The sequence below is a fragment of the Acipenser ruthenus genome, chromosome 18 (assembly GCF_902713425.1).
Source record: "Acipenser ruthenus chromosome 18, fAciRut3.2 maternal haplotype, whole genome shotgun sequence".
NCBI lineage: Eukaryota > Metazoa > Chordata > Actinopteri > Acipenseriformes > Acipenseridae > Acipenser > Acipenser ruthenus.
Genome location: NC_081206.1, coordinates 9,896,644 through 9,918,696, shown reverse-complemented (window position 1 = coordinate 9,918,696; position 22,053 = coordinate 9,896,644). Strand labels below are relative to the sequence as shown.

General features: G+C 40.5%; 1 long non-coding RNA gene across 1 annotated transcript; it reads left to right on the top strand.

Moving 5' to 3' along the window:
• The first annotated feature begins 885 nt into the window (after positions 1-885).
• Positions 886-16,111, top strand: LOC131698530 (uncharacterized). The gene is made up of 3 exons (XR_009307615.1): positions 886-970; positions 8,233-8,497; positions 15,984-16,111. It is a non-coding gene; the product is annotated as an uncharacterized LOC131698530 (long non-coding RNA).
• Positions 16,112-22,053: the final 5,942 nt, after the last annotated feature.

Sequence of the window (22,053 nt, the reverse complement as noted above, 5' to 3'; positions counted from 1 at the left end):
AAACTGTTGCAGAGTTGTGTGCTTTGTTGCTTTGTCTAAGACGTGTTCTAAAGATCATACTGAGGAAAAAAAAACAAAATAACAATATGCTTTAGTAAAAAAAAAACAATATGCTTTAAAATAAAATGTTACGTTACTGTAATGTGCCAATACAAGTTGAACCATTTGAGAACTGCTGTGTTTTATTTAAATAATTTAAAAACTATTTCGTACCCTATTTGATATGTGTTACACACACGGTACATTAAATCAATTATTTCGCAGGGAGATTCAGGTCAGTCATCACGGTAATGTTTTCCTCATAGCTCTCATAGGGTTGTCAACAGGCTCCACAATCTGGGACACTTAAGGCAGGTCAGGTTTTTTAACTGGCCTGTCTAAACTGCAATGTATTCAACATGTAAAGTGAGTGCGAATTGCTTCAGCAGTTTAGTAAATGTATTTCATTGTTATTGTGGTGGCGGTTCTATCCGGAGAGCCTCGTAACAACGATTAACCGTATTGCTTTATTTTTTTATACGGTAAACAATATCTATCAGAATAGCGCAACACCATGATTATACCTTTGCACTCACCTGCACTCTTTCATTTAACCTTGTGGCAGCAGGTAAAGTTTATATTTGTTTAATATTTCTTGCTTCACAGTCCCGCCCAGTCAGAGACTCAGAAAGCCAATCAGCTGCGGTGTAGGTCTGATTGATGGAAACGATTCTCGCAGGCAGGTGTGTGCTTTTGGTAACAATTAAGTAAAACACTTCAATTAATTTAGCGTCAGTTTGCACAATTCACACTCACTTTACTAAAGACATTGCAGTTTAGAGAGGCGAGTTACAAAACCTGACCTGCCTTAAAGTGTCCCGAGATTCTGGAACCTGTTGGCAACACTACTCTCAGATCAGGTGACACAGGTTTAAACGTCAATAAAGAAAATAGTGGGTTATGGCAAAGCTGCCGCTCGCCTTTCTGAAAGGTAAAGTAAACGGTTCTGTATTCTGACTTTTCTATTGTAGGGGGAGGGGGCTAGCGGTAAATTGTGTCAGTTTCAAACTAAAATCTTATTCAGGGATATATTTCCATTCGGTAATAAAAATACTATTAACTAAAAGGCTCAAAACAATAGATTGTGCGCCACCCTTGTTAGTAGCTGCCAGTCTGTTTTTGATTCAACACTTTCCTTCACTTTTTCTTGACAGTTTTTGTAGTTTCGGTATTCGGCCGAATCTCAAAAACCTGGATTCGGTGCATCCCTAGTTTAATTTAATGTTCAGTTTGCATATTGAAGCTTGTTGTGTGCTACTCATTCAATCAATCCAAGTATTGTAGGAATTTGCATGTATCGTTCAGTACGTTTTTCAAATCAGGCAAGCTTATATGTGTATAAAAATACGACAGTAAAGTCGCAGTCGTTTCAAAACTGTGCTGAGAATTTTAAGAAAACGCATTTTAGAGCAAAACATTTTATGACATGTTTAACTTTCATAGCTGAAGAGGTGCCAAGGCTAAGCCTCGTCAAGCCCAGAGTGGCCGGGGCTGAGCCCAGTCAAGCCCCCACATATTAACCACTGCGCTCAACACCAACTTTGTAGTATTAAGAAACCTGTGACGGCAGACCCAAACCCAGCCGGGCGGAAACAAAAATGGAGACAATTTGAGTGACAATGAATACATACTTTTAAAACATTTATGAATACAAAATAATCCTTGAAAGATAACCGATACAATATAACCAATTCACCATAAACGAGGAATCTGAAAATAGGAATAGATTTGTACCCTCTGCATGTATCACTCAGACATGTGCTTTAACACTTAAGTTAAACCTTAAATAAGTATTAAGAAATATTAGCAGTAAATGCTGTAGAGAGGGAGTTTTGTTTCAAGCTATCCTAAAAAAAGGGATGATGTTATAAATAAAAATGGTATAAAAAAAAGTGCTTTGAAAAATAATACAAAAGGGTCCAAGTCAAACAATTTCAGGCAGAAACAGTATATATGTCTGTATTTATTTGACAGCAACAACATACACTTTTTAACATTTCTGACATGTGGTAAGATGTATTGCACCCAGATTTAGCTATGGGCAGGTGTAGAGAAAGCAAGAAAATAAATAAACAAAAACAGGAAAAGAACATACAAATAAAGTAACATTTACAGAAAGGAGCAATTTGCATTTGACAGTTTTAATAACTTGAAGTTATCTCTTCAAACATAGTGCACTTATTCCGTCAAAACAAATACACAGTTATAATAACGAAAAGAAAACCGCTAAAATTCATAGTACAAAATAATTACCCTCCACCAGTATAAGAAGTATAAAAATAGACATTGCGGTTATTTGCTTTGCTTTGTTTTGTTTTTGTTAAATTCCTGGCATTGTGGATCCTACACAATAAACAAAGTAGCAAAAGACACATTTTCATAAAGTAATAGCATTATTGTGGTTTACTTCTGCCTATTTCTATGTACACACAAGTGGAAACTCAAAAATAACTTTAAATAAACTCTTCGAAAAAAAATTACAAAAGGAGGCATTTTAGGAAGAAACACCTCACCGTTTCGGTTTTGTTTTTCGCTTATTACACTTAGGGTTGCCAGCTAGCCCGATAAATTTGGGCTACTTTAAGACAGGTCAGGTTTTTTTTAACTCGCCTCAAAACCACAAATGAATCGATATTAAATCAAGAGTTCAAGTAAGTGTGAATTGCGTGGAAGGCAAAACGCGCTGTGATCATTATTTTTAATATTTATCAACTATACAATTTATGTCGGACACTGCCGTGGATGTTTGCCTTCAAATTCATGTGCAGCAATGTTCGTTCGAATATTTCAGATAGTTTCGCCGCACTTAAGAAAATAATATTACTCAATTCTGCTGTTTTCACGCCGCACTGCCGAAGTCTTCTGTAGTTGATCAACCAATGAGCACTGACACAAAGCGAAATGGGCTGAGATTTGTGACGCAGGATAAAATGAATTCTGATCATAATGAAAGATCGGCCAATCAACATGCAGGGATTATACAGAAATTATTGTATCAGAAAAGGGTTAGGTTTAGAGTTTTAGAGTTAGGATTAGGCTTCTATTTTGCAAAGAAATGGACACATTAAGTATTATTATTATTATTATTATTATTATTATTATTATTATTATTATTATTATTATTATTATTATTATTAATTTCTTAGCAGACACCCTTATCCAGGGCGACTTACAATTGTTACAAGATATCACATTATTTTTACATACAATTACCCATTTATACAGTTGGGTTTTTACTGGAGCAATCTAGGTAAAGTACCTTGCTCAAGGGTACAGCAGCAGTGTCCCCTACCTGGGATTGAACCCACGATCCTCCCGTCAAGAGTCCAGGGCCCTGACCACTACTCCACACTGCATTCTAACTATGCATAATAACATTGTAGCCATTTCCAATGTAAACACAAGCTTGTTTCGAACCAGGTACCAACAATCGCCAGCATTAATGGGTACCTGTATTCTGTGCTGGAAAATGATACCATTGCTATGTGACAGTCCAAGTATTTTGTCCATCAGTATTGGAAGTTTCTGATAACTCTGTAAGCTGTTCTTCATTGTGATGTCATTTTTAGCATGTGTCAGTACAGGTTCTGGAAATCTACCACCCAAGTGACCCACATTTTGTGGGTCAAACCTGCAAATTGACATTCAAACCTGCAGACCTGCGACAGTCATTGGACAACCAGCAAAATAAAACGTCTATGTAAGATCACTGTTTGAGTGATGTAGAAAAACTGAAATGCAGGTTCTTTGGGTGGTCTGCATAAAGGTGCAAAAGCTTATCTTCTGTCTATTTCATTCTGGTTTCAAGTGCTGGTTGTGTCTTTTTTTGTGTGAGCATACGTGGTTATTCACGAAGGTGGTGCTTTCCCTTTAAATTTATGCTAATTACAACATCCTACCTCTGTTTTAGATGCAGGCGTCACCGCAATGATTTCAGATTGCTATACAAACAAAAGATTAGAATTATCTCTGAGTCATAAGGTAAAGCTACCAGCAAATACAGCACAATTCAGGATTATTTTAAAAGAAATAAATTCAATTCTTTAAACCTCAATTGAGATTTTTGTTCATCCTACGTTTAAATTCAGCAAAGAAACCAGGAGCATAGGACAGGGTTGGATATTAATATGAGACAGACTGAGGAGACACTTGTTTACACAGACAGTGATGAGAGAATGGAAAGGGTTACTGAGTCATGTTGTTGGTATTGAATCATTGAGATTCTTTAAGACCCAACCTGATAACATTTCAGGATCAATCAGCTAGGAACAAGCATTTATGATCTGAATGGCTAGTGTGAGTGTGTGTGTTGCGTGCATGCGTGTGTGTGTGTGTGTGTGTGGCAGAGTTTGAATTCAGGTCTCCAGAGGTCAAAACACAAACCAAACAGATTCTGAATTGTCGAAACTCCAAGAAAAGAAAGTAATATTTGTGTTGCCCTGCCTGGGAGCTCGCCATGCTGTCAGGCTGACCTGCTTTAATGGAGCAGCCCTGAGCTCTTCTCATAAATCCCTCCTCTGTAATCTGATTGTTAGCAGCCTGCCGGGAGCTATGAGAGATTTCAATTCATCTTCCAGCTTTGCATTACTCCTAATAAAATAGACCCTTCTTTTTTCACAAGCATTTGAATGTGTTAACCATTTCCCACCTGACCTGAAAGTATCACCCTGAACATGTCTGAAGAAATGTGCAGAATATATTCGTAGCGTAAGGTCACAGATATCACAGATATAAACAACAACATTGGTTCATTTAAAATGATATAATTTGCAACTTGAATGAAGAACCTAGCCATGAATGGAGTGTACGTACAATCATATGCTGATAATGACAATTTTTTTTCTTTACATCAAACAGTTTAATCCACTTTCTACATTAACATGCTTATTCCTACTCTTAAAAAGCAAAATAAATGCACAGTGAAATCATTGTAACCAGAGAGCATGGCTAATAGGTTACACGGTTTCTTTACTTAGACATTGAAGAATTCTTCTAGTCGTTAAAATGGAATAATTGTATTGTTTGGGTATAAATATCCCTGGGAATGTGCAATGTGTTAAACGCTGAGGATGGACGCTTGAGATTGAAACAGGGTCAGTTTTGCGATACACCCATCTGTGATGTCTTTGTGTCATATAGTTTGTATCAGGTGGAGAGGACGTCACATTGAACTGAACTATACTGTTTAATTAGTCTTATATATTGGCTTGCTCCTTTCCAGTATTTATTTTCACAGCTCATAAAATACTGTAATGAATGCCTTTTCAGACTATATGTTTGACTGAGGTTCTTCATTGTAACACTATGAGAGCTGTTAATTATACATCAGACACTTTCAGTTTGAGTCAGACCAGCTGAGCTGATGTCATGCCGTGACTGAGAGGGGCGGAGATACTGGTATCCAAGGTCAACAATAGGACAGTGTCAGGAATGATTGACACCTGTCAATCGCTTGCCTATTGTAATGGATGTAATAGTTGAGGGTGCTATTGGTGCAGAGTGGATGACAAGATGAGAGAAGCTTTTATTTGAGTTCAGAGTGGAGGCTGGTGCTTTAGGCTATGTGGCTAAGTTTCCCTTGAAAGAAATAAGAAAGAAGGCTTGATATTAAGAAAAGAAAGAAAGACAGTCGTGCTAAATCAGTTAGGAGTGGAATATCATGGTCTCTTCGCTACTGTCTGTCTCTAATGTGATTTTGCTGCACAAGTTTTTATTGGTTTTTCTTTCCAGATTTCCTTTATTTCATAAAGCTATTTATCTCCCAGAATCCCGACTCATGGCTCTCTAACTAGATTTCACTCTGCTGCAGTGCGCTTGGCTAGCAGGCAGCAGTAAAAACACATCTCTCTGAATTATTATTGCAAACCAGACTTTATATAGTCTCCCATACAGAAAAGGTCACAAAATACAGTAGTGTTCAAATTTATGAGAACACCTTGAGATTTGTCATTTATATCCTACCTGCATTAAAATCTCAGGGTGTGAGAATTTCAATTTCTAATCAGTGATATAGAAACAATAGGCACTCGTGTGGAAATGTTAGACCACTTTGTGCTTTAATTAGGCATCTTGAACAACTTCTAAAAAGTGTCTTGCATGTTACCATGTGTTCATTTTCTCTTACTATTTTAAATTAACTGCATGTGTCTTCAATTAAATTGTGCAATCACTGATTTAACTATTTTGACCTTTTTCCAGGATTAATTATTGTAATCTCCCCTTGAAGAGACCGTAGTACAAGGGTGTGCTCTGTGTCCAGAGTCCTCTAGGTTTTATAGGTATCATGATTTTCATTACATGAGGAGCTGTTATTTACTTCATGCTAATATTGGACTCGGCTTTTGCCCAGATAAAATTAGATAGCAGTGGTGGGGACCCAAGATGTAGCTTTGCTGTAATATATGAGCCTTCAGCACTTTTCCTCCAGGTAATGTGGATTTCCTATTGTTGATGGCTGTAATGCTGGCTCCAGGGATCAACCAAAGTGTGGCCTCCCTAGCGCCTCAGCATGGCAGCCGTGTGGAATGGCTGGGTGGGGCACTTCGCAGTGGTCATCAGGTGGGACCTCCTGTCTTCAGTGTTTCATTAACTAGCCCACAACATCTCAGGAAGGCTTGAGAATGATGCTGGTGCCCCAGCACCACTCCCCTCTATCCCACACCCAACCCAGTCCAGTTTCCTTACCTTAGCCATCCATTCATTTTCATTGATGTTAACTTCCTCCGTCACTTGCCTTAGCCATCCATTCCTTTTCATTGATTTTGATTAAATTGTTTACTTATTAAGACCTGGAAGGAGGTTAAATCTGTCTAGTTCAGTAATCTAGGCACGTAATTTACTTCACCTGGCAGGCTATTCCATGCATTTATAACTCCCTGTATAAAAAAGTGCTTCCTACCTCCTGTTCTAAACTTACTTTTACTCAGCTTCCATGTATATCCTCTTGTTCTTCTCTCTGTGCTACATTTGAAGTCGTGTCTTGGGTTAACTTTACCTCTACCTTTTATGATTTTAAAGACTTCACAAATGGTATAGCAGCGCTGGTAAGTCATCACTGTAATAACCGCTGCAGTCCTGGTGTGGGAGCAATGCTGGGCAGAGTCCTCTCTGGGAAGCTGGCAGACCAGAGCCTGCCTCTCCCCCTGGGAAGCTCTCAGTGCAGTCACCCTGCCTCTCCTCCCTGGGAAGCTCTCAGTGCAGTCACCCTGCCTCTCCTCCCTGGGAAGCTCTCAGTGTAGTCAACCTGCCTCTCCTCCCTGGGACCTCTCAGAGCAGTCAACCTGCCTTTCCTCCCTGGGAAGCTCTCAGTGCAGTCACCGTGCCTGCCTCTCCTCTCTGCCTCCCTAATGAGGAGTGATGACCAGTAGACAGGGAGGCAATCGCCCGCATCCCATAAACAGTCGCGCTTTGTTAGCCAGCCGGCAGGGGCTTGTTAAGCTGTTGTCTTTCGTTATTTCCCACCCCCTAGTGAGGGGATAGGGATCTTGTTTTCTGCCTCGCTGGTCAGGGATAATTACTGCGGACTGGAAGATGCTGGGGCAGGTGTGGGGGGCCAGGAAGAGAGAAAGGGAGAGGAATGTTTGAGAGATCCCAGGGCCAGTGTATCACCCTAAATAAATAGGCATCGCCCTAAACAACATAACATTCCAGTGTACAGTGCATTGCTGATACGGTCAGTCTGTGGTAGTACAATGGCACAGTAAGGGTTGACTAGCAGGGTGTATAGGTTTATACTAACCATCGCATTGTAATTGTAGTGCCACTGACTGTCTTTCTGCGTGCATTGCTACTGAACTTCAAGGGCTTCTCCATTATGTGTGGGGGGTGGGATTGTGTGTTTAGGAAAATCTAGGATATGCTGATTAATATTATGTTACCGAATCATTCAGTGTGTGTAGTTCAAACATTTGTCAGGTAAGAAAGTCTATTCAAATAATAGCAATGCCCCCGGTTCTATTATATGAATTACCTGCACCCTTCTGTAGGTGTAGTAGCAGATATCAATCAGATTGTGTATAGACAGAAAAGAAACAATTAATACAAGCAGGCTGTCTGTTCACCCAGTGGAAAAAGTTCTGGGAACATCTATCTCGGAGTTTCTACACATGAACTTATCACAAAGAAGTCTTACTTGAGGTTTTAGACCGCTGTTTCATTTTTGGTGTCCAATTATTTTTTCCCCCCGCACTGCAGCAACTCAAAGCAGATATCGGCCAGGTACCAGCCTCTGGAGGACATAGGCCAGCCCTGCAGGTGCCCACCTGAGCTCACTCGGCGTCTGGCCTGTAGAGTTCACTGTAGCGTGATAAGGAGAAAGTCCATGCCAGCTTTGCCTTCGTATCCTGCAGGAGTGCTGGAATCCCCAGCGGAGACCTGCAACTTTGCACAGCCAGGACATGAACCAGCACTCCTCTGACTGTATGACTCACCCTGCACACCAATCATCATGCTTTTACAGGTGAGCCACTTTGGAACCCGAGGAATATCATTTGATATATATCTATCTATCTATCCATACATCAATAACTATCGGTGCGGGCTAGTGTTCACACCTCAGATACAGGTGAGGGGGTCCAGGGGGCTAACCTCGGAGTTAAAAGCACTGTCCAGTGGATCTGTTTCTTGTTGGAAGTGATACAAAAAGTTTGCTCTGTGATGTCTTATCATGGCTAATTTTGAGATTACTTTATTATTAAAGAGTCAGGAATATCAGTCATCATGTCTTTTTCAGTTGATAACATGGCTAAAGCATTTAATCATTCAGTTTGCATACATTAAAAAATAAAAATAAAATGTTGAAATAAGACAAATATATTAAACACTGAATGTACGCTGACATTTAAGTGTATTTATTTAAATTGAAGTTGTCCCTGAATCTAAATCAATCCCAAGTTCAAAAGACCAAGAACAGGAAAAATAAGACCTTAAAACAACATTAACATTGAAGTAGATTTTTATTTTATTTTCAGGAACCAGCAGATAATTTATATAGACCAAACAAAAGACTGATCAGCTACAAACACAGTTGAAAATAAATAAATCAATAATAATAAAAAAAAAAGTAATTTAAAAACCACCTAGAAAAAAAGCCTGATGCTGCGATCAAGAAAATTAAAGAAATAAATTTATATATATATATATATATATTGTAACAGAGCTGCTTCCACTCGGGTTCGTTGCCCCTTTAAAAACTGACCCAACACACACAGGAATGGATTTTTATGCGCTGATGCACTATTTAATTCACAAAAATGAAACAAACACAAAACAAACACCTAGCTCTTTATGAACACTAATTAAACTCTCCGGAACACCCCGACTATAAGTGGGACGGCTAAGCCGTTTCCCCACCAAACACAGAACCACAAAACAAAACCTCACCGGTTTAAACTGCATCCACCTTTTTTCTCGACTGCTCAGAAGCAGAGCACCTCTTCTGTCTCCTTCTGCTCAGCAGCCTCGAACTAACTAACTGTTCTTCTCTTATACCCTGCACCTGGTACTAATTTACAATTGCTGCCCAGGTGCAGGGGATAATTAAACAATAAATCAATTAACAATTGCCCTGGGAGTGCATTTTCACATGTTTTCCTGCAGGGAGGAAATTAACCCCCTCCCTGTTGTCATATATATATATATATTATTGTAAATGAGCCTCACCACTCGCAGTTCGTTGCCCCTTTAAAAGTAGACCCAGGACACAGAAATTTAGGTTTTTAAGCGCTTTTGCGCTATTTTTTTTAATAACTAAAACAAAAATAAACAAAACAAACACCTAGCTCTTTTTGAGCACTAACACCACACTGGAACCTACCTATAAACAGGACAGCTAAGCTGTTTACCTATAAAACAAAACAGGTTTACTCTACCGTTTCTTTTGCTACGCTTGTGCATACAAACAAGCAGGCTCCTATACACACCACACAGCAGCCCTGAACAGACTGGCTGCTTCCTTTAAATACCCTGCACCTGGCTCTGATTTACAATAATCACCAGGTGCAGGGGATAATCACCATAAAACAATTAACAAAACAGTAAAACAATTAAACAAAATGAAGGCTTTTCAGCCTGTGACCTTCTGGGAGATGTAGTCCTTTTTTTTCCCCTAGGACTACACTCTCACTAATATATATTGTGAACGAGTGGTAGTGTAGTGCTTGCGGTCTTTGGCGTTTCCCTCTCAATCACAGTGAATGGACAGACTCTGTAGTCAGGTGCATACTCTTTATTTACAATAATCACCAATATATTTTCAGTAAATACTTTTATGCCCTGTATGGGCCATTAGCTATCTCACTTCTTCAGCCCTCACTATACTATTTCTTTCACGTTTAAACTCCCTCCGCTGGAGTACACTGGAAATGCAGGTAATTTGAAGAGTTCCCTCTGCTGTGGACAACTGGAACACACACAAGAAAACCACAGCTTCCTTGTTGGATTAGTCCTGGTATAATAAGGAGAACAAATGGTGAGGGAAGGACTGTCACCCCTGGCAGATTCCAGGAACGACTGCAAAGTGAAGCTCTCTCCTTTGCCAAGCAGCACAATATTAAAACCCTGAGACAGCAAGGTTTGAACAGAATAAATCCCATAAACTTTTTATAAGTCCAGCATTCTGTGTCAGTGTCCTTTGTTAGTCCCAAAAGCCCTGCACTATGTTGCAGTTCAGGTGTGCATCCAATCCCTGTCAGTCATGCATCCGCATTTGTTTCACATTCCGTTTGGCACACCGTTTAAATTATCTTTCTCTTGCGCTGTTGTCGGCACTCAGAGTATCGTTCCAAACATACACCCGTAGTCACATTAAAAGTTCAGGAAGCACGTATGGGGGAGAAAAAAATAACAAATCCAAACTAAGAGAAATAAAAACAAAACGTCTCATCCAGATAACAGCAGATCACCCGACACTCTATCAACAAAATAAACAAATCGCCCTGCAAGCAGGTTACTACTCCAAGCCAGTTTCAAAACCGAATCAATCAATTTCACGTACTTACTAAACTCACAGTTGAAAATACGAACGGCATCCACCAAGGTCGAACAGGACAATTCAACTGGTGCTCCCCACGATCACCTTAATTGTTCTGCCTGGACTCTTTTTAAAGGCCTCTAACCCCGCCTTCTAATTTAACCTCGGCCCTCTGGGCCATGTAGTTTTTATCGCTGCGACACCATTCCTTAAAGGCGCCGCTACCCCTATCTTCACATATCCTCCCCCCCAGCTCTAACCTACCGGTTTGAGCGACCCAAGCAACCTCATGCATCCTTGAAAGCCCATCTGCATTAGCGTTTTTAATCCCGCTTCGATTTTCAATGGTGAACTTGTAAGGTTGTAAAGCTAAAAACCACCGAGTTACCCGAGCATTTTTCTCTTTGTTTTCTTTCATGAATTTCAAGGGTGAATGGTCCGTTACTAAGGTAAACTCTCTTCCTAAAAGATAGTATTTGAGGGATTCAACCGCCCATTTCACGGCCAAACATTCCTTTTCTACCACTGCGTATTTTCTTTCTCGGGGTAATAGCTTTCTACTTAAATAACTTATCGGATGTTCCTCAGCATCGATAATTTGGGAGAGCACCGCTCCCAAACCTACCTCTGAAGCGTCAGTTTGAACAATAAATGGTTGTGAGAAGTCAGGAACTCTCAAAACTGGACTATCACATAAAGCTTGCTTGATGGTATTGAACGCCTCCTCTGTCTCTGAGGTCCACTTCACTCGTATTGGGGCTGATTTCTTTATTAAGTCAGTTAATGGGGTGGCGATGGAAGAGAACTCGGGCACGAACCTCCTATAGTATCGTGCTAGCCCTAAAAAGGCTCTAACCTGCCTTTTATCTCTCAATCTGGGCCAGTTCATAATGGCCTCTATTTTGCTAGTCTGGGGTTTCACTCTACCACCCCCTACCATGAACCCGAGGTACTGCGCCTCTTGCAAACCAATAAAACACTTTTCAGGGTTTGCCGTAAGTGACGCTTCTCTCAAGGATTGTAGAACCGCCATGACCTTCTGGAGATGATCCTCCCAGGACTCTGTAAAGACAACAATGTCGTCAATATACGCTGAGGCGTATTGCGTATGAGGTCTTAGGATCTTATCCATGAGTCATTGGAAAGTGGCTGGAGCGCCATGCAGACCAAACGGCATCACCTTGTACTGGAACAATCCCACAGGTGTGGCAAATGCCGTCTTTTCCCGTGACTGGACTAAGAGGGATTTGCCAATACCCTTTCGTGAGGTCTATTGTTGTCAAGTAATTAGCTGAACCAAGTCTTTCTATTAACTCATCTACCCGAGGCATTGGATATGAGTCAAACTTTGATACCTGGTTCAGGTGACGGAAGTCATTACAGAATCGCCAAGTTCCATTGGGCTTGGCCACCATCACGATGGGACTATTCCAGGGACTCAAGGACTCCTCGATTATGTCCATCCTTTTCATTGCTTCGACCTCGTTGACGACTTCGTCTCGTTGGGCCTCCGGGATCCTATATGTCCTTACCCGGACACACACCCCTGGAGGTGTGTGGACCTGATGTTGAATCGCATTGGTTCTCCCAGGCACTAGAGAGAAAACGTCCTTGTTATTCATTACTAATTGGTTCACTTCCTGAAGCTGTTGGGGTGTAAGAGTAGGCCCTATATTTACAGATCGCATCTCTAGGGACACCGCTCCCTTTTTACTGAGCGCAGCGACCACTACCAATGCCTCTCGCTCTACCCACGGTTTAAGAAGGTTGATATGATAAATCTGTTCCTTCTTTCATCTGTCCGGCTGTCGGACTTTATAATTGACCTCCCCCACAGGCTCTATGATTTCATATGGCCCTTGCCATCTAGTAAACAGTTTACTCTCAGGTGTTGGCACTAAAACCATAACCCTGTCCCCTGGGCTAAATTTACGTCTCGTAGCGGTCTTATTGTATTGTCTTGCCTGACGTTCCTGTGCCTGGGCCATATGGGCCTTCACTATTTATCAATCCACTCTCTGAGTTGTACGGTATAATCAACTATGTTTCGTCCTGACGATGTTTGAGACTCCCAGGTCTCCTTGGCTATATCAAGTATTCCCCGCGTTTGTCTCCCGTATAATAATTCAAACGGGGAAAATCCCGTTGACGATTGGGGTACCTCACGGATAGCAAACAAGAGATAGGGCAATAAACGATCCCAATCTCTTCCATCTTTGCTAGCCACCTTTCTTAACATTGACTTCAAGGTCTTATTGAATCGTTCTGCACAGAAATCTTTCATTAATTGACTTACGAATGGCGTTCCCTGATCCGTCAACACCTCCTTCGGAATTCCTACTCGAGAGAACAGATGAATTAGTTCCTTTATGATACTTTTAGAAGTCGTGTTACGTAGGGGAATAGCTTCAGGATACCTCGTGGCGTAATCAAGGACTACTAAAATATACTCATGTCCTCGAGCTGATTTATTTAAGGGACCTACTAGGTCCATTGCTATCCTCTCAAAGGGAATTTCTATGATTGGCAGGGCTGGAGTGGGGCCCGTAGGGCCGGCTTGGGACTGGCTAATTGACAATCTGGGCATGACCGACAATAGCGCTCAACCGCTTTCCTAACTCCTACCCAATAAAACTGTCTCTGTAATGTCTTCTCCGACCCCAAATGACCCCCAAACAAGTGTGTGTGGGCTAAATGCAGGACTTGATTTTGATAAGACCGGGGAACTAACAATTGCTCTACGGGTTCCTCATTAATCTTTGTACACCGATACAACAAGTCGTTTTTAACCACAAAATACTCAAAGGGATTTAATACTGCATTCTCAACTCTGGTCCCATTTACTGATACCACCCTTTCCCATATATTTACTAAAGTGGGATCTTGCTCTTGTTCCCTGGCAAAACCCTCACTTGGAACCTGTATATTTTCACTCCATGTCCCGACCTCAGGGCTTTCCCCTGTCTCTATAGAAATTTCACCTGTGTCGGTACATATCTCCTCCAGACTACACTGCGTAGCTACGCCTTTACGGTTGCGTTTTCCCACAGACCCTAGTAAATCCTGCCTGAATGTCTCCTGTTCCAGGCGTCGCTGTCGGCGTGTTTTCCGGGTTTTAACACACTGTGCTTCAATAAATAAGTCCGGATCAGAAAAAGGAAACATACTATGAGGGCTCTCTGGAGGTCCAATCTCTACCTCAGATTTTGACTCAGACTTCACTAATTGCCTGTCACATTGTACCAAGTTCCAAAAACCTGGTAGGTTTCTACCGAGAATTACTTGGTGGGGAAGACGGGGCACTACTCCCACGCGCAGTTCCACCACTTGAAGGCCCATCTCAATGGTGACGACCACAGTGCATTTTCATAGGAAATGTGCTTCACTTTTTTAAGTTAACAGGACTATATAACTGTAACCCCTGTATATGATGTAGCAAACAAATCACAAAGTAGTGTATACTGTTAGGATCCACTTAAACACTGCAGTATAGAAATGTTTACTGGGAAGAACAGGCTGAACATTTGTACTGTATTTACAGTCGTAGTTGACAAGGACAGTCAGAAGGGTCTAAAGATTGACTTGCGCTCCCGTGTCATGTTGATTATTATTATTATTATTTTAATATACTGTACAGTATATTTAACAACTGATTACCCCAAACAGGCAGTAGTGGTCGGTAAATTTAACAAAAAATACCAAAAAAAACCAGCAAGATATTACTGAGCTTAGGTTAAAGCACTGCTGAAGAGTAGCAGCCTCGGGAGAAAAAGGGACAGACGACGCAGAATAAAAGCAGATTAAAACTGTGAAAAGAACAAAGCTGAACAAAAAAGAGTATTCATAAACATGAATTTAAAGTTAGACGAAGTTAAACAAAGATAATTTGACTAATATTTAAACAGCTTATACATTTTTTGTCTTTCTGCAAAGTAACACCATGCAAGAGTAAGGAGAAATGTTGCCAGATCCTCCCCAAAAAAAACTCTAGATTTGCCCCTAATACCTCTAGGAAAAAAAAAAATTTAGTATGAGGGCTCAACACAAACAATTAGGCTGGTGAAATGTTCAATTTACACTGAAGAGACAATGCAAGTAGCACTGAAATCCAACTTGAAATATATCAGAAGCTCATCATATTAAGTCCTACTACAGTAGATTCTTGTTAATTGCATAGCCCAGGTGCTGACTAACAGTTTTATGCAATTACACCAGCATATGCAATTATCAGTAACATATATACAGTGTAATGCTTAATTATTTACCTGATAATTGCATACAATTGTGAAGTACATTTATTTTGAAAATGTATGTTCCTTATTCTGGTTAAATGCAAAAACTGTGAGGCACATGGCATATGCATTCATAGGAATCTACTGCATGTGCATTTTCATAGGAAATGTGCTTCACTTTTTTAAGTTAACAGGACTATACAATTTATCATGTATGCAATTCATTGGAATGCACTGACCTTGTATAATTCTTAAACCTCCAGTAATATTATATTGGCACACCATGGCTACATTGTAAAAAAAAAATCTGTTAAAGTATATATATGTATTTTTTTCCCATCATTTTCCAGAACATATATTCACTGACTGGCACAACACTTAAACACGGCTCTGACAACTAAATTAATTTCAGGACCCCACCTGTGTCTCGCACTCAAATTCTATGCAGCACAGACTCTATCTGGGCCTAGGGGCCCTAATACCTGCTGCACATGAAGTGATCTTATACTGGGCAGTCAAAGTACATCAAACGTCTGGAGAAATTCTATAGAAATCAGTGTTCGCAGCTGCCAACCGGCATGATGTCACAGTGCATCCGCCATCTTAGTAAAGGAGGGACTTGCACATTATGAATACATCTTAGGGAACAAAATGCTTTCAGACAGGAAAAAAAACCTCTAGAAAATCCTCTAAAATTAAAAATGTACCTTTTTAAAAAACCTCTACCCATTTCATCCCTCCAGATTGCCCTAAGCAGAAACATAGAGCCGCTAGATCTGGAGGGCAAACCTCTGATCTGGCAGCACTGCTGAGAAGAACCGAAGTTGTGCTGCTCATATTTACAGTCTTTGTTGGCATTAACCAGCTGCGCTCCATCCAGACTTTTTGATGCCAGTCATAGCCAGTCCTGGCTGACGGCTGGCTGCTACCCAGCATGTGCACGGCGGTTTTGGACGCTCTCATTTCTGAGCGAGCACAGCCTGGCTTCAGCCCATTAAACAGATGGGATGAACGGCATTGTTGATGTGCCAGTGTCACACGAGAGGGGGGAACTGAATTGCACATCACCCAGAAGGGAAGCGCAATTCATTAATAAGAGACTGCGGGTTCAGCGAGCAAGTGAACGCCGTTAACAAGCCACCCCTGAATATGGCCTTGGGAGACTGGCTAAGTTGTATAAAGTTGTATAATCGCTGCACACAGACAAGCAACACATTTATCTGACAGCACCTGTTTGTTTGCTGAAGCTCGATCTGCAATGAAGATTAATAGCTTGCTGATTGTGACCATTCCCTAAATTCATACATCAAACGCTGCCGTTGGGCTGCCTGAAGCATGAATCCAGGAGTCGCGCAATCTATCCCTGTTGAAAAGTTGACGTGTGAAATTGAAATGGAGAGCAAAGCATTGCCGGAAACATTATGAAACGGAGGGGTTCACCGAGTCCTTAGAACAGGACAGCATTGATCTCGTCCCACTCCAGTAGGCACAGAGGCAGAATAGAAAGTTTAATCTCAGCGAGCTTCACAGCCACAAGCCTATTTGCAGAAGAACTTTTTAACTAGTTTTAGTACAGTTTTCCACAAGGGCTTTTTGCATCATCAATGCGAGGTTAAAGGTTAGAGGAGGGGTGTCCAAAACTGGCTCCTGGTCTTTGTTCCAACCAGTGGTGCTGGAACAATTTTTATAGTGAGGGCGCTGAAAGCCATTGAGAAAAACTGTAACCCCTGTATATGATGTAGCAAACAAATCGCAAAGTAGCGTATACTGTTAGGATCCACTTAAACACTGCAGTATAGAAATGTTTACTGGGAAGAACAGGCTGAACAGTTGTACTGTATTTACAGTCGTCGTTGACAAGGACAGTCAGAAGGGTCTAAAGATTGACTTGCGCTCCCGTGTCATGTTGATTATTATTATTATTTTCATGAGGGAATGGACCTCTAGCGAGTCCTGAATGTCAGTGTGTCGTGTCGTGTCACGTCATGTGCTTGAAGCATTGCTCCACAAAGCAGCACCCCAGTTACAGTTTACCAAGAAAAATCTGATGTTCTTTTTTGGGACATTTTCAATAACTGTTCTGCTGTATACAAGCTTCGAAGGCGTTCCCACTGCTAACCGACTCTTGTGAGATTGCAACCATGCGATTTATAAAATATCCCGCCCCTGTTGTGACAATCAGTGCTGATCGGTCTATTATAAAAGGATGCAGTGCACTGCACACACACAGCTCCTAATAACATTCATCAGACTAGCAGGATTCATCATTGCACTGCACACACACAGCTCCTAATAACATTCATGAAACTAGCAGGATTCATCATTGCACTGCACACACACAGCTCCTAATAACATTCATCAGACTAGCAGGATTCATCATTGCACTGCACACACACAGCTCCTAATAACATTCATCAGACTAGCAGGATTCATCATTGCACTGCACACACACAGCTCCTAATAACATTCATCAGACTAGCAGGATTCATCATTGCACTGCACACACACAGCTCCTAATAACATTCATCAAACTAGCAGGATTCATCATTGCACTGCACACACACAGCTCCTAATAACATTCATCAAACTAGCAGGATTCATCATTGCACTGCACACACACCGCTCCTAATAACATTCATGAATCTAGCAGGATTCATCATTGCACCAGCAGGTGCACAGCACACCTGTCCTGGTTCCAACCCTGGTCTAGCTTGTTCAATTGAACCAATGAAACCTCCATCCAGACCCTGAAGTCGTTCATTATCTCATTTTACCTGTTAAACCTGCCGTGGATTGAACCTCCAGGACCGGGATTGGAAAACCCCTGGGTTAGACAGCGAGGTTAAATGCGTCGTTTACAAGATTCTGTTTTTTTTTTATGTATTTAAATATTGAACCACATAGTGCAGATTAATATGAACGAATTGAGATTCAATACTATACTAAAAAGTAAGTAGCGGGGTTAAAAAAATCGAGCATGGTTAAAAAAAAATCGAGTTTTTTTCAAAGCTCTTTTCAAAGTGGTCACTCTAGTCCACTGGGGTTTGAGATCTGTCCTCAATTACTGCAGGATTAAAAAAAAAAAAAACATAACAATATGTGCTCTGGCTTTTCTGTTCCGTACCACATCATGGATTGTTATTGCTGTGTTACCTGTTTGACAATGTGGGCGATAATCCTGACACTATCAGTGCACTAGAGCGGCCACTTTGAAAAGAGTTTTGAAACCGAGTTTCAAATTATAAGTGTAAAAAGTTGTCAGGATGTTAACTATGAAAAGAGAAATGACAGGTGCGTTTTTTAAACAGTTGTAGCACCACGTGGGGACGTGTAAACCCGCTACAGCCTCCCCCCCTCCCCCCCCCCCCCCCAAAAAAAATAATTAAAAACAAAAACACCAACAACATACTGCCTCCCTGCTAGTTGAGTTTAATGATTCATATTACATTTTCTAATAACTTTATTTTTCACAGACAAATAAAATGTGTTTATGGTATCCTGATTAAAAAAAAAAAATGTTTATGGTATGTGAAATAACCTCACTATAAAACCAGCAGGTAGTAAGTCATTGATTATATACAAATAATACAAATACACAAGCCCATTTGTAATAGAAATATTTAATAAATACATTTTGTTTAGGATTACATATACCTTTTATATTACATTCATTAGAACTTTTCCATAAATATTTCGTTTTGTAATATTCTTTTCAATAGTAACCAGAAGAAGTTTGTTTTCCTTGGCAAGGTGCCGCATCCTTTCCAGAGACACAGTGGTTCTATTTTAATAATCCAAACAGTGGCGGAATCGAAACCCCTTCCCTTTGACGTCACTGTATCTGCACTGTATGTAGCAATGTTATAAAGTGTGTTAACACTGTATGTCCGCTCTGGAAGGTTAAATAGAGTTCAAGATTGGCGGTATCAAGCTCCGGTTTAGCTCATTAAAATAGACCCAGCCATCATCATTTCCTATCTAAGCTGAATGTGAAGATAGAAAACAGACAACAATGTAATGTGAAGGTAAAAGGCACACAGACAAACGTTTCGGCTTTGTGCACTCACACTACTTCACTTAGTGTCTTATACTTTTACCTTAGGATCCTGACTGAGCGTTCAGCTCAATTTTCAGTTTGTCAGGCCAGTGTTACAGCACGTTTGAAACAGTCAGGATCAATGTACTTTACTGGATGTCTCGGCGGGCTGGACAAACCTGTCCTTGTAGAGTGTCTGCAGATTTCTCTGTTTGCCATACCAGTGCATTTCTGGAAAGGATACCACAACATAAGATCTCTATGTATCTAATACTTTTCAAGACAATCCATGCATTAGTCCACGTTTTTTAAGGAACACAGATTCAACAAATAATAATAATAAAGTGAAATAATACATTTTTGGGTTCTATTGTTTTTTGTTTTTTTTTTTACATTCTGCATGGGATTAGACCAGGGTACTTGGCATCATGGAAGTATTATGGACTCCCAAAGTGTATCTTCACCCCACAGAATGGATCAGGGTGAGGGAGTCCAGTGGATTGCTTCTCTGATCACATTCAGGGCGACTATGAAGAAACAGGCTGTGTTTTTACAGCAATGAATGTGAAACTACAATGGCAATGCATGGGTTCCATTTTAAGGGGTGGTATCACAGTGGTAACATTTTCATATTTTGACATGACAATGGTATGAACAAATAAATACTGCAAACCCATTCCAGGTCACATCAATACCAGACAGTGTGCTACCATATCAAGACTCTTGGTATAGTGGCTCCAGATCCATGGTGTTGCCGTGCTGGTAATGCTGTGGTCTGCTAATGGTTCTGCTAGGGTTTCTTCAGGATATTTGTATGGGATCCCAATATGATGTTGACCGTAATCGTCACTGTCTAATAAAAATACATATCATAGAAACGGTTTGAGATTCAGACTTGATATTTGTTATAAAGTTTGTTATACAAGTGTGGCCATAGCGGATCACTTTATTCGATGGATTATGTGAATTAACAACACTAATGAGATGCCACTAGGATCAGAGAATACATAGATCTGTGACATGTTTTTTTATTAACGTGCTGCAAACAGAAGTTAACAGTAACGTTCTTGTAATAATTTTCCATTGACGAAGTGGCAGGTATTGAGATTAGCAGGTAATCTTGATCTCTGCAGTCACTCATAGTAACGTCATGCTGCTGGGCTCCATCTATTCACATCTGTGCCTATGTAACGGGCAGTGTAGTGTGATGCACAGCTGGTTCAGGTTTGTGACCCCTGTTGGGGAGATGAGATTAAATGCTCTATGATCACAAGTGCAGAGCAGCCTGGCTGTTTTGCATAGCGGTTGAGACGCGAGGTCGTGGGTTTGCTCCCAAGCTCTACCCTCTTACATTGGGCCTCGAATCTCATGGATCGAAAAGGTTAAAGGTGAAGTGTTGTGTGATGCCATGTCGTTACGGACAGTCATGTTTAATGGACAACCCCCCTAATAGAACTCGGAGAATCGTGTAGTACACTTATTTACAGAATCTAAAGCCAATCTCTCACATCTTTTTTCATTCAGTATTTAATCTGGAAACCAAAAAGTCACGACAACATGGCAGCCATATTAGGTCTAGAGGTGTACAGATTTATCGTTTATTGATGAATCCTACTACTTTCTTTACATGATATATCTTATCGTAATAGAGGTCAGTATCGCTTGTATCACGATACAAGACTAAAAGCACAACATAGCTCATTGTAGTTCACCACGTGGTTCTTGAATGAAGAGTGTGTTTCACAGGTGATATGAATACATACTCTCCCCATCTCACTCCAGTGATGTGTTTTAACAAAACCGTCATTGAATGATCATGTGATCTTATTAAAGCATCTTACAAGTGACCCATCAGGACCATCGCATGCATCGTGATAGGTATCATATCCTTACATCTCTAATGAGGTCACAGGTCAAAGAGATGGGTACGGCTTTAAGTTTCCTTAACACTGAAAATATGTCGGAGGTCCCTATCTGCAACTACATGAGCTTTTGAAGTAGCAGCAGCTGATTTACAAATTAATAAAGCATGGTCTTGTGCAATGGAGACTACAAGACCCAGCATTCCTAGTGTGGAGTGCTACAAAAACGTAATGCTGACATTATGGTCTTGTTTGGTGTTAGAAGAATGAAGAGTGTGTGATGTCTGAATCTGCCGAAGACTGAAATATTTATTTTTTGTACTCCGAGCTGAACTCAAATGTCCTTTCTGTCAAACATAACCCTTCAATGCCAGTGACATTGTGTATGATGATGTGCCTCAATGAGCCTCCTCATCTAACACACTGGAAGTGCAAGTACTTGACAAGTCACACTTTTTTAAATATAGAAAAACTCATAAGACTGGGCTCCATAAATACATCTACTCTCACAGAGGTCACTTTTACCAATAGTAATCATGTTTAGCAAAGCGTTTTTTTTTTTGTTTGTTTGTTTGTTTTTTTATCATGGTCATACGCCAACAAGGAGAGCATTTGAGACCAAAAAGGCAACACAGCTTGCTTTTCATAAATAAAAAAATAAATAAAAAATATGCTCTGGCGACTTATAATGGCAATGTAAATATAACAATTATTTCCACAGCAATACATTTATAAATAAATATATAGACATTTTTTTTTCCATCCTAAACTACTAATCCGAACCATTCCACCACAGGCAAAGGGTTAATCTCACTATCTCTGAGTCTCTCACATTAAGAACACCACCTCATGCAGGCTCATGACACTTGGGAGCGACTAAATGCCCTCGCCCCCCCCCCCCCCCCCCACCCTCTC